This window comes from Saccopteryx leptura, chromosome 9, assembly GCF_036850995.1.
Source record: "Saccopteryx leptura isolate mSacLep1 chromosome 9, mSacLep1_pri_phased_curated, whole genome shotgun sequence".
NCBI lineage: Eukaryota > Metazoa > Chordata > Mammalia > Chiroptera > Emballonuridae > Saccopteryx > Saccopteryx leptura.
Genome location: NC_089511.1, coordinates 49,530,757 through 49,543,832, shown reverse-complemented (window position 1 = coordinate 49,543,832; position 13,076 = coordinate 49,530,757). Strand labels below are relative to the sequence as shown.

The 13,076-nt window shown below is 41.6% G+C and overlaps 1 protein-coding gene across 1 annotated transcript in view; it reads right to left on the bottom strand.

Moving 5' to 3' along the window:
* The window catches only part of LOC136380890 (uncharacterized), a 105,461-nt gene extending 95,662 nt beyond the window's left edge, over nucleotides 1-9,799 (bottom strand). The window contains exon 1 of the mRNA XM_066349114.1: nucleotides 9,766-9,799. The gene's annotated coding sequence lies outside the window, so the exon portion shown is untranslated. The remainder of the gene's footprint in view (nucleotides 1-9,765) is intronic.
* Nucleotides 9,800-13,076: the final 3,277 nt, after the last annotated feature.

The following is a 13,076-nucleotide window of genomic DNA, read 5'->3' as shown; positions in this document are numbered from 1 at the left end:
ATCTGAGCTGTCGTTTGAAAAAATCATTTCCCATTTAGTTGGCTTTCTGTTTATTTTGTTATCAGTTTCTCTTGCTGAGCAAAAACTTCTTAGTCTGATGTAGTCCCATTCATTAATTTTTGCCTTCACTTCTCTTGCCATTGGAGTCAAATTCATAAAATGCTCTTTAAAACCCAGGTCCCTGAGTTGAGTACCTATGTCTTCTTCTATGTACTTAATTGTTTCAGGTCTTATGTTTAGATCTTTGATCCATTTTGAGTTAATTTTTGTACAGGGGGAGAGACTGTAGTCCAGTTTCATTCTTTTGCATGTGGCTTTCCAGTTTTCCCAGCACCATTTATTGAAGAGGCTTTCTTTTCTCCATTGTGTGTTGTTGGCCCCTTTATCAAAAATTATTTGACTATATATATGTGGTTTTATTTCTGGACTTTCTATTCTGTTCCATTGGTCTGAGTGTCTATTTTTCTGCCAATACCATGCTGTTTTGATTGTCATGGCCCTATAATAGAGTTTGAAGTCAGGTATTGAAATGCCCCCAGCTTCATTCTTTTTCTTTAGGATTGCTTTGGCTATTCGGGGTTTTTTATAGTTCCATATAAATCTGATGATTTTTTGCTCTATTTCTTTAAAAAATGTCATTGGAAGTTTGATGGGAATTGCATTAAATTTGTATATTGCTTTGGGTAATATAGCCATCTTGATTATATTTATTCTTCCTAGAGAAGGGAGGGAGGAGCAGAAAGCATCAACTCCCATATGTGCCTTGACCAGGGAAGCCCGGGGTTTTTTTTTGAACCGGCAACCTCAGTGTTCCAAGTTGATGCTTTTACCCATTGAGCCACCACAGGTCAGGCACAAGTGTTTTTTTTTTTATGATGCAAGTACATACATGTTCAATTTGTTGGCATTTTATTTTCAGTTCTGCTGAAAAAAACATTCCCAACCTGCTGACTCATTTTAATGGAAGCAAAAATTTCACATACCAACATGAACAGCGAAGTGAATAAGTGAGTAGGGACGGAAAGCATTTACTAATTGATTTAGGTAGGAGTTCATTTTGTTAAAGCCTTCTTTGCAGTTCCTAATGCAGTAATATTTCAGGATGGAAGGAATATTGTCAATATCACAACTCTTACAAGCATTCTCACTCTTCCGTTTATTCTGTAAGTTTTGGTCACACTGTGTATGGGGTAAGCCAGTTGTTTATGCTGCAAGTTTGAAAACTGTCATTTAAAAATATGGGAATATCTTTGGTTCATAATCTAGAATATGTAAGTGTGATGTATTTCTTCTAACAATAAAAAATTCAATGTTCTAATCCTCACCTTTGAAAAACTGGTATTCTTCTTAAAGGACCATGCCAATAACATTGGAAGGCATGTACGTGTGTAGAGAGAACTACGTGAACAGCTTGCCCAAGGGGCAAAGAGGAGTCACTTGTTTCTAACTTCTTGGATCCAAGGGATGAGAGCTGACACATTTCTAGAGTGTTCCAAGGGGAGTAGAGGGAGCAACATCTAGGCTCCCAACTAGAACTGTATGTAACATGTTACTATTTCAGCCCACTCTGGAGTGACAGGTGGAATAAGGATGGGAGCACCAACCGAAACTGGAGTCCCTGTTGCAACTACTGACCTCTGACCTCTGCCACTGTAGTGCAAACGCCGCCCTGGACAATCGCAGAGCAGCGACCCCACTAGGTCTTTCTAAACCATACACACACCCAAATTTGACTTTCGCATAATTTTTAACATATCATGAAATATTATTCTTCTTTTGAATATTTTCAACCATTTAAAAATGTAAAAACCATTCCTAGCTTGGGCTATACAAAATATACAGGCCATGTTTTGCTGATCTCTGGTCTAGATTTAAGATAGTGAATGTTAATGACGAAGATTAAACAATGAGTCATGTCTGTGGCTGTTCCATTGTGAATAACACAAAAAAAAAGAAAAGGAGGAGATATTCTTCTCCTCTTCAGAAGCTATTATACAGCAAAGAAGCTGCTTATTTATGTCATCAATGAGCAAGCGAAGTCCCAGCAAATGTAGTACTGAAGCTGAAAGAAGCCCCACGTTACATGCCTAATTTCAATAATTTCACAGTAGATCACATATCAGATCCAATGAAATAAATTTATTGGAAAAGAGCAGGCTAGGATGCAATCCTATTCGGCAAATAGTTGACTATGAATTCAAAAATTTGGCAAAAATCAAGAAAACATTCTGCGAGAATCAATTGCCTCTATGGAATTTATCATAGAAAGCGTAGATATTTGTTATCGCTTGTAGATTGTGACTTCCGGCTTGAAGGCATGGGCCTCAGTTTACCTCCATTCTTTCCCAGGTCTGCACAAGATGGGATAGGAAGCTGAAGGCTACAATAACTGGTGAAAACTCCTGTGTGTTGATGAGGAAAGTTCCGAAGTTTCAGGGGTGCTGACAGCTGTGGGCAGCAAGGTTCCGGGGCGCTCAGTCCCTCAGCAAGCATCGGCCTTCAGAGAGATGAACTACTGCACAAACTCCCTCACGTGTTTCCATGTGGAAGTTGATGAGCTCTACAGTCAAAGGCTTATTTCAAAAGCTGCCCCAGGCTAAGGAAAGCCTGAAGCAAGCAAAGTCCCCTGGTACAGTGTCAGAAACGACATAGACCTTGGGCGGACAGCTTCCCAAGGTGCTTATTGTGTTTTGTGGGGCTGATATGAAAGGATATCTTGCCTACCAACAAGGTTTTCTGATCTTAAGAACCTTCTAAGCTGATGGAAAAGTCTATTTGGATCCTTTGAGAGGCGTTAGGTAGGACTTTGGATCCCAGCATCTCTGCTAGCTCAGCACCAGGATTCCTTTGCTCCCTGCTCTGAGGAATCCAACATTCTCATGACAATTTTTCCAGGCTTCTGCTTCTACGATGTTTGTGCTTCTCCTTTTTTTTTTTTTTTTTTTAACAGAGACAAAGAGAGTTAGAGAGAGGGACAGATAGGAACAGACAGACAGGAAGGAAGTGAAATGAGAAGCATCAATTCTTCATTGTGGCTCCTTAGTCTCCTTAGTTGTTCATTAATTGCTTTCTCATATGTGCCTTGACCAGGGGGCTAGAGCAGAGTGAGTGACTCCTTGCTCAAGCCAGTGACCTTTGGGCTCAAGCCAGTGACCATGGGGTCATGTCTATGATCTTGCACTCAAGCTGGTGAGCCTGCACTCAAGCTGAATGAGCCCATGTCCAAGCCGGCAACCTTGGGGTTTCGAACCTGGGTCCTCTGCATCCCAAGTCAATGTTCTATCCACTGTGCCATTGCCTGGTCAGGCTGTGCTTCTCCTCTTTACCCCAAAGCTCTCCTTACACTCATAAGTTCCACTGCCTCGTGACGCTTTATAAATGGCTTTCCTGGGTTCATCTTGTTCCAGCTTCTGCTGCCAATACCGAGTTCCTCTCTGTCTCACATTTAAATTTCTGCTTTCTCCAAACTTGGAACAGTTGTCTGGTCCTCTTCATAGTGATCTGTCCTGGGCTCATGAAAAGATCTTGTTCTGGGTGTGCAGACACATCAGACTTAAAGCTTCCACATTTCCCTTCCTGCTAGACTCGGGATGAGTACAGACAGAGCTAAGCACTGTCTTCATGTTCTCTCACCAGTCATAATACTCAACAATATTCCAACTCACAATACCTTTCTCATGAAAAATGGACATGTGCGGCCTGACCTGTGGTGGCGCAGTGGATAAAGCGTCGACCTGGAAATGCTGAGGTTGCCTGGTCAAGGCACATATGGGAGTTGATGCTTCCTGCTCCTCCCCCTGTTCTCTCTATCTCTTTCTTCTCTCTCTATCTCTAATAAAAATGGATAAAAAAAATATTTTTTTAAAAAATGGACATGTGCTATTTAATCATTTCTCTTTCCTCTTCTTTTGTCTCTTTCAACTTCTTCTTTTCCTTATATACTTTGAATAAAATAAAATTTGACCCTCACCAAGACTGTGATAGCACAGAATATTGGTAGTGATATGTTTTATTAATTTTTTATTGTGAAATAAACTTAGAGTTGCAGAAAAAATTGCATAAGTAGTACAGACAGTTCTATAAGAACACATAATGCTACTATCTTATATAACTATGGTACAGTTATGAAAACTAAGAAATTAACATTGGTACAAAACTATTGACTTTATTAGGATTTTATTAGTTTTTAGACTGATATCCTTTTTGCATTACATGCTCCAATCAAGGATCCCACATTTAATTTAGTTGTCATACTTTCTATTCTGGATATTTCATATGAATGGAATCATATTATACGTTGCCTTTTGTATCTGGCTTCTTTCAGTTAGCATAGTATTTCAAGGTTCGTTCATGGTATAGCATGCATCAGTACTTGGTTTCTTTTTATGGCTGTTAATATTCTATTGTACAGAAATACCTCGTTTTATTTATCCTTTTTTTTTTTTTACAGAGACAGAGAGGGAGTCAGAGTGAGGGATAGACAGGAACAGACAGACAGGAACGGAGAGATGAGAAGCATCAATCATTAGTTTTTCATTGCGCATTGCGACACCTTAGTTGTTCATTGATTGCTTTCTCATATGTGCCTTGACTGCGGGCCTTCAGCAGACCGAGTAACCCCTTGCTTGAGCCAGCGACCTTGGGTCCAAGCTGGTGAATTTTTGCTCAAACCAGATGAGTTCTCGCTCAAGCTGGAGACCTCGGGGTCTCGAACCTGGGTCTTTGCATCCCAGTCCGATGCTCTATCCACTGCGCCACTGCCTGGTCAGGCTATCCATTTTTGATAGACATTTGGATTGTTTCCACCTTTTGGCTGTTTCAAATGGTGTTGCTGTGAGCATTCGTATGTGAGTTTTGTGTAGATATGTTTCCATTCCTCTTGGATACAGAGTAGAAGTGGAAATGCTGGTTCATATGCTAGCTCTATGTTTAACAATGGGAGGAACTGCCAGACTGTTTTTGAAGTGACTGCCTCGTTTTACATTCCTACCAACAATATATGAAGGCTCCCATTTCTCCACATCCTTGTAAATACTTGTTATTGTCCATTATAGTCATCCTAGTGAATATGAAGAGGTATCTCATTGTGGTTTTATGTTTTTGCTTTGCATTTCTCTGATGGCTGATGCTGTTGGACATCTTTTTATGTGTTTATTGGCCATCTGTATAACTTCTCTCTCTCTCTCTCTCTTTTAATTTCTTATTTCCAAGTGAAAAGAGGTGAGATAGACAGAAAGACTACTGCCTGCGCCTAGACCAGGATCCACCCGACAGCCCCCATGTGGAGCTGATGCTCTGCCCATCTGGGACCATGCTCACAACGGAGCTGTTTTTAACACCTGAGGTGGAGGCTCCATGGAACTCCTCAGTGCCCCAGCTAATGCCCTCAGACCAATTGAACCATGGCTGTGGGAGGAGAATAGAGAGATAAAGAGAGATAGAAAGGGAGGGAGAGGGGTGGAGAAGCAGATGGTCACTTCCCCAGTGTACCCTGACTGGGAATTGAACCCAAGACATCCACACACCAAGCTGATGCTTTACCACTGAGCCAACCAGCCAGAGCCTGTATAACATCCTTAGAGAACTTCCTATCCATCACATATTTCTTACTAGCAAATCATGAAAACATCAGCCAGTGATTACTTGCATTATCAGAGTACTGATTCTATAAACATTCATGTATAAGTTTTTGTGTAAACTTAAGTTTTAACTTCTCATATAAAACCATGGAAATAGAATTACTGGGTCATGTGGTAAGTTCATGGTGATACACCTTTTTTTAAAATAAAAGCTGTGTTGGAATAAAATTTACATTCCGTCAAATGTAGAATTCAGTGTTATTAGTATAATCACGAAGTTGTGCAGTCATTACTCCTAATTTTACAACTTTTTCTTCGTTTCACAAAGAAACACCATACTGCTAATGGGTACTGCCCTTTTCCTCCAGCCCCTGGAAATCATTCATCTAGTCTCTGTCTCTGAAACTTCTCTATTCTGGACACTATGTAAATGGAATGTCATCTTTTGTAGTTGGCTTCTTTCACTTAACGTTATGTTTTCAATGTGCATGCACATGTAACAGCTATCGTTACTTTATTCTTTTTTACAGTCAAATAATGTCCCATTGTGTCTGTTCAAAACCATTCAGAGTTCTAAACAACTGAATAATTAGTAAACTGTGGCACAGAATCTATTAGTAAAGTGGAAACTTTCTAAGGTTAGTCTTTGAGTGGGGAAAGAAACCTGAGGGTTATTCCTGAAAGCATTAAAGTAGTCCCTATGCCTTTGTCTATGGACACAAAGAATTCCCTAGGTGAAGTCATACTTTGTGCCCCGTACTTCACTGTTGATCTCTCTGACACTGCAGAGTGGTAGAACCAATCCTTGACTTCCCATTAGATCACCACCTATAGTACCTTATAGTCGGAACTTGAAGTTGAAAAGGGACATTGAACATACATTTTTCAGAGTAGCTTATTAAAGGTCAATCCTACATTAACTTTAGAGATTATGACTATAGATTAATTGGGTATGATTTTCCTGTTTGCCAGATCATTTTTTTCTGGTCATGGTGACTAGAAATCAGAATCTCACTAGTAGTTAACATTGACTCTGTTGTGCTGAAGGAAAAAATTCTGGAAGAAACAGAATACTCTGTGTCCAGTATTGTTGAACAATAAAGGAAATGTGTTTCTTTTCAAAGCTAAAAAATAAAACCCCCAAATATATTGTGATATATTGTCATTATTTTTGCAGAACAGAACGACGCTATAGAAGTCATCACTAGCAATCTAGTTGATGACTTAATTGGATAACTGGATGTAAATTAGTGTGATGTCAAATGAAGCATGAGCAGAAAAAAAACATGTAATTTGTAATGAAATAATGAATTTAAATAAAATGAGCAAAATTGAAGCACAGTTAGAAGTAGAAACATTTCACACAGAATAGAATTAAAGCCGTATTCATAGCTCTATAGTGTGTCCGTAAAGTCATGGTGCACTTTTGACTGGTCACAGGAAAGCAACAAAAGACAATTGAAATGTGAAATCTGCAACAAATAAAAGAAAAACTCTCCCAGTTTCATATCTATTCAGTGCAGTTTGATGTGGGCTCACGCACAGATTTTTTAGGACTCCTTAGGTAGCTATCCTGTATAGCCTCTACAGACTCGTCACTGACTGATGGCCTACCAGAACGGGGTTTCTCCACCAAACTGCCAGTTTCCTTCAACTGCTTATCCCATCGAGTAATGTTATTCCTATGTGGTGGCACTTCGTTATAAATGCACTGATATTCACGTTGCACTTTGGTCATGGGTTCAAATTTAGAGAGCCACAAAACACACTGAACTTTCCTCTGTACCATCCACATCTCGACTGGCATGGCCATGGGCTGCTCCGCTGTATACACGGTGTTACATCATCATCTGCGCATGAGCACATGCTGCCACATCATCCTACAGAAACTGGGAAGGTTTTCCTTTTATTTGGTGCAGAGTTCACATTTCTATTGTCTTTTGTTGCTTTCCTGTGACCGGTCAAAAGTGCACCATGACTTTACGGACACACTGTATTAAACTGTTATTTAATATAAACTGTAGTAAATAACAGCCTACAATAATTGTCAACTCTTAAAGCTAACTGAAAGTTATTTTCATGATAAACTGAAAGTTTTACCAATTTCCCATATTTTGGAGCATCTTTAAATTTAGGAGTATTTCAGACATTTCTATTTTATACCTTTAAAAGGATGAAATTCTAAATTATCATGCTTGGTTCAACTGTGTTCAGTAGATTTACTGAGCATTGCTCTGTACCATGTGGGAACTTCACACAGATCCCTTTATGCAATTCTCCCTGTGGTCTAAAATAAGCCAGGCCTGTTTTGATCCCAGTGGAGACCACCCATCTCAAATTATCTTAGTCAAAATAAGCAGCTGGATTTGTTGGAAGGCTATTGGATTAACTCACAAGATCAGAAGAAGAGTCTTAGGAAACAGTAGCTCTGGAAAACTTGAGGCAGAGACTAAGAACTTGACAACAGTAGTTGTCAACTCTTTGTCACTCTCTAAATCAGTGGTTTTCAACTGCGATCCGTGGACCTGGTGGCGGCCCACTAGAAGTTTCATGCGGGTCCACGAAAAAGTAAATCACGAACTGGCAGGAAATTTCTGGCAGACTAGCGATGGAAAAGCACTGCTCTAAACCTTCTCCACGTGGGAGGAGATGCGGCCACTAGCATCTCTGGGTTTATATGCAGTGCTGACTCTTCCTTACTAAGAAGGGAAAGGCCTTCCTCCACAGCTCTGACAGAAAAACCCTGAAAAAGGATTAGAGTTGGTCCTGGGGCTGCCCTGGGGCTGAGCTCAGCCTGGGTCCCCTGCCTGCACTTCAGGTACCGAAGGGAACTGCTAGACAAATGAAGAGATAGGAATCTATGTCTTTTGACTCCAAGCCTAAGATTCTTTTGTTGTGTCCTTGTCCACACCCTTTCAGGGAGTTGGCCCTTCACTGTATCATGGCTCAGAGAGATGGTGAAACACCATTCCAAGTAAGAGCCCTGTGCAGGCTGACAGTCTTTTTTTTTTCTTTTTTTTTTTATAAAGATTTTATTTATTCATTATAGAGAGGGGAGAGAGAGAGAGAGAGAAGGGGGAGGAGCAGAAAGCATCAACTCCCATATGTGCCTTGACCAGGCAAGCCCAGGGTTTTGAACCGGCAACCTCAGCATTTCCAGGTTGACACTTTATCCACTGCGCCACCACAGGTCAGGCAGAAATTTGTCATTTTTGTTTCCATCTTTTTTTTATTATTATTATTTATTTTTTTTGTATTTTTCTGAAGCTGGAAACAGGGAGAGACAGCCAGACAGACTCCCGCATGCGCCCAACCGGGATCCACCCGGCACGCCCACCAGGGGACAACGCTCTGCCCACCAGGGGGCGATGCTCTGCCCCTCCGGGGCATCACTCTGTTGCGACCAGAGCCACTCTAGCACCTGGGGCAGAGGCCAAGGAGCCATCCCCAGCGCCCGGGCCATCTTTGCTCCAATGGAGCCTCGGCTGCGGGAGGGGAAGAGAGAGACAGAGAGGAAGGAGGGGGGGGTGAAGAAGCAGATGGGCGCTTCTCCTGTATACCCTGGCCGGAAATCGAACCCGGGACTTCTGCACGTCAGGCCAACGCTCTACCACTGAGCCAACCAGCCAGGGCCTCAGGCTGACAGTCTTGGAAGCAACTTATCCCTTCTTGGAAGGACCATTCAACCAGACTCTGATTCTATTCTTCAGGTTACTCTTCCCAAAGTGTGGTCTCAATTACATTTGTGACAGGGCAAAAAAGAGATGTGGTTTAATTACTTTAAGTAAATAAGTTTTAAAAATTAATCAAATAGAATAATTCATAGCATTCTTCTAAAAATAGAATCATATGGGGGGTTAAGGTAGGAACTTTATTTATAATTCCATAGGAATTGCTTTCCTACATGTATGAGATTCAGGAAACCTGAATAAAGGTACCAAAGTGCTAGAGAAGAAATTTAACTATTGTATTAATTCTTCCCAACTTAATGTATATTTTATTAACAATTTAATAGAAGCCCAATTTTAGGGGTCAGAACAGGGAGTTTAATAAAATAACTCAGTAGTCAGGAAGAGCTAATGGGCAAAAAAGTTTCCAAGTTATAATCTCTAATTGAGCTGCTTCTCATAAGGCCTCATTGGTGGGGAGTTGTAAAGCCAGGAGGCACGGCCAGGGCTGGTATCACAGCAGCCTTCTGGCCCATGCAGGTTCGCATTGGATTCGGACAGTCGGTAAAGAAACAATGGAGCCAAAAACTGATGGGCCATAGTCTTTAATTCTAGCTTGCACCCAGCAGGCAAGTAAAACATACACTGGGCTCCAAAACCCAATCACATTCAGTGCTCACAAAGCTACTGATTTATCCGAGTTTCCTAGAATCAAAGGTTTCTAGCTCACCAGCCTTATTCTCCTCAGTTCCCCATCTCCTTATCCCAGATACAAACTGCACAAACTGGCATCTCACTCAGCACTGCTCTCCTGGCCACATGGCCTCTTTCTGCTCTCCTCTGCTCTCTCTTCTAATGATAATCTCAGGAACCAAGAGCGCAAGCTCCCGTTCTACCCCTATTTTATAGTGTAGATTCAAAACCCTTAATCCAATATACAAAATAGGGAAGTCTCTAATACAAAGTCACTTTCTGAGGCATGATTGGATTGTACCACCCCACATCAAAAAGGGTAGGAAAGGCTTAATCCCAAAACCAAGCCTCAGGCTACAAGGATTCTGCCTGCCTTTAGCCCACCCCAACACACATTAATATCACCTGGGCGACGGCCTCCTCGTGTTATCTTTAACAAAGTGAGCATAATACATTTTATCTGCCCAACAGGAGTCATAAAGATTTATTGTTATTTACTACTAAGAATTGCTTGGGGAGGCCCAAGACAACTAAGATTATGCACCATGAACCAATTGAAAAGTGGATACTATAAAGCCAGTGGCCAGGGCCACCATCACAGCAGCCTGGCCCATGCAGGTTCGCATTGGATTGGGACAGTCGGCAAAGAAACAACGGAGCCAAAAACTGGTGGGCCATCATCTTTAATTCTAGCTTGTACCTGGCGGGCAAGTAAAAACACACACTGGGCTCCAAAACCCACTCATTCAGTGCTCACAAAGCTACTGACTTATCCAAGTTTCCTAGAATCAAAGATTTCTAGCTCACCAGACTTTATTCACCTCTGTTCCCCATCTCCTTCCTTCTCCCTGCACAAACTCTGCACAAACTGGCTTCTCACTCAACACTCAGCCAACCTGGCTACTTCTCCTGGCCTCCTCCACATGGCCTTTCTCTGCTCTCCTCTCTGCTCTCTCCTCTTTAATGCTAATCTCAGGAACTAAGAGAGCAAACTCCCGTTCTGCCCCTATTTTATAGTGTAGAAATCCAAACCTTTAATCCAATATACAAAATAGGGAAGTGTCTAATATCATACAAAGTTACTTATCTGGGGCATGATGGGATTGTACCACCCCACATCAAAAAGGGTGGGAAAGGCTTAGTCCTAAAACCAAGCCCCAGGCTACAAGGATCCTGCCTGCCCACAGCCCGCCCCCAACACACATTAATATCACCTGGGAGACAACTTCCATGTGGGCAGCGCCATCTTTAACAAAGTGAGCATAATATATTTTATCTGCCCAACAGATACATTATCCAATAAACAACATTAGAAAAAATGCTATTTTTAAAGTATGAGCTGATTTTTATGACAAATATTTTCCCATCCTAGTCCTTTACCATTCAAGCAAGACCATTTAGGGCTCAGAATACAAAACAGAAAATGTAACGAGTCTTCTGGATTTAAAGCCTAAAGCCCTATAGAAAAAAAAAAAACCCCTCTGAACAAACAAAGCATCTGGGAGAAAAAAGGCCAACGCCTGAGATCCTTCAGCCACGATTAGAGCTAGGTGATCTCCCAGAGGAATTTCAAGGGTGGATTCTGGAATGTGAGTTTTTCACAAGCACCCTGAGGGATTCTGTGCACAGTGAAGTGGGAGAACCAGTGCACAGAACAGGTTCCTCACCTGGCTGCAAAGTAGAGTCCTTGCCAGAGATGTGGAGGGAGGGAGGGAAGCACAGGCAGCTGAATTTTCTTTTAAGCTTCCAATGATGTGATTTTCACAATTAATCAGAGTTGGAAACTCCTGATAAAGTCTATTTCCTTCCCCAATAACTATGTAAGATATTTTATTTATAATGTGGCTGATTAAAAAAAAAATTTATTTAATTTATGAAATTAAATTTTGTAAAGCCAGAAGCCAGGGCCAGGGCTACCAACACAGCTGCCGCCCGGCCCATGCAGGTTCGCATTGGATTCGGACAGTCGGTAAAGAAACCATGGAGCCAAAAACTGGTGGGCCATAGCCTTTAATCCTAGCTTGCACCCGGCGGGCAAGTAAAAATACACACTGGGCTTCAAAACCCAGTCACATTCAGTGCTCACAAAGCCACTGACTTATCCGAGTTTCCTAGAATCAAAGGTTTCTAGCTCACCAGCCTTATTCTCCTCAGTTCCCCATCTCCTTCCTTATCCCAGATACAAACTCTACACAAACTGGCATTTCACTCAGCACTCCGCCATCTTGGCTGCTTTTCCTGGCCTCCTCCACGTGGCCTCCTCCCACTGCTGGCTCTACTCTCTCTGCTCTCTCATGCTAACCTCAGGAACCAAGAGCAAACTCCCGCTCCGTTCCCATTTTATAGTGTAGAAATCCAAACCCTTAATCCAATATACATAATAGGGAAGTCTCTAATACAAAGTCACTTCTCTGAGGCATGATAGGATTGTACCACCTTACACCAAAAAGGGTAGGAAAGGCTTAATCCCAAAACCAAGCCCCAGGCTACAAGGATTCTTCCTGCCTTTAGCCCACCCCAACACACATTAATACCACCTGGTCAACGGCCTCTTTAACAAAGTGAGCATAATACATTTTATCTGCCCAACAAATTTAAAAGGGGGACATTAATCCATAAGACTGCATAGGTTTCAGGTGAACATTTCTATAGCATTTGAACTGTTGATTATGTTGTATACTCATCATCCAAAGTCAAGTCATTTTCCATCACCTTATATTTGTCCTTCTTTACACCCTTCCCCCTCCCCCGTCCTTCATGTTCCCCTCCCCCACATCCCCTTCCTCTGGTAACCACTTCACTTTATCTATGTCCATAAGTCTCAGTTTTATATCCCACCTATGTGGGATATAAACTATCATACAGTTTTTAGCTTTCTCTGATTTACTCATTTCACTCAGTATAATGTTCTCAAGGTTCATCCATGTTGTCATAAATGACATTATGTCATCATTTCTTATAGTTTAGTATTCCATAGTATATATGTACCATATCTTTATCCAATCTGCTATCTAGGGACACTTTGGTTGTTTCCATGTTGTAAAGCCAGGAGCCGCCATCGGGGCCATTCACATGCAGGTTCGCATTGGATTCGGACAGTCGGTAAAGAAACAACGGAGCCAAAAACTGATGGGCC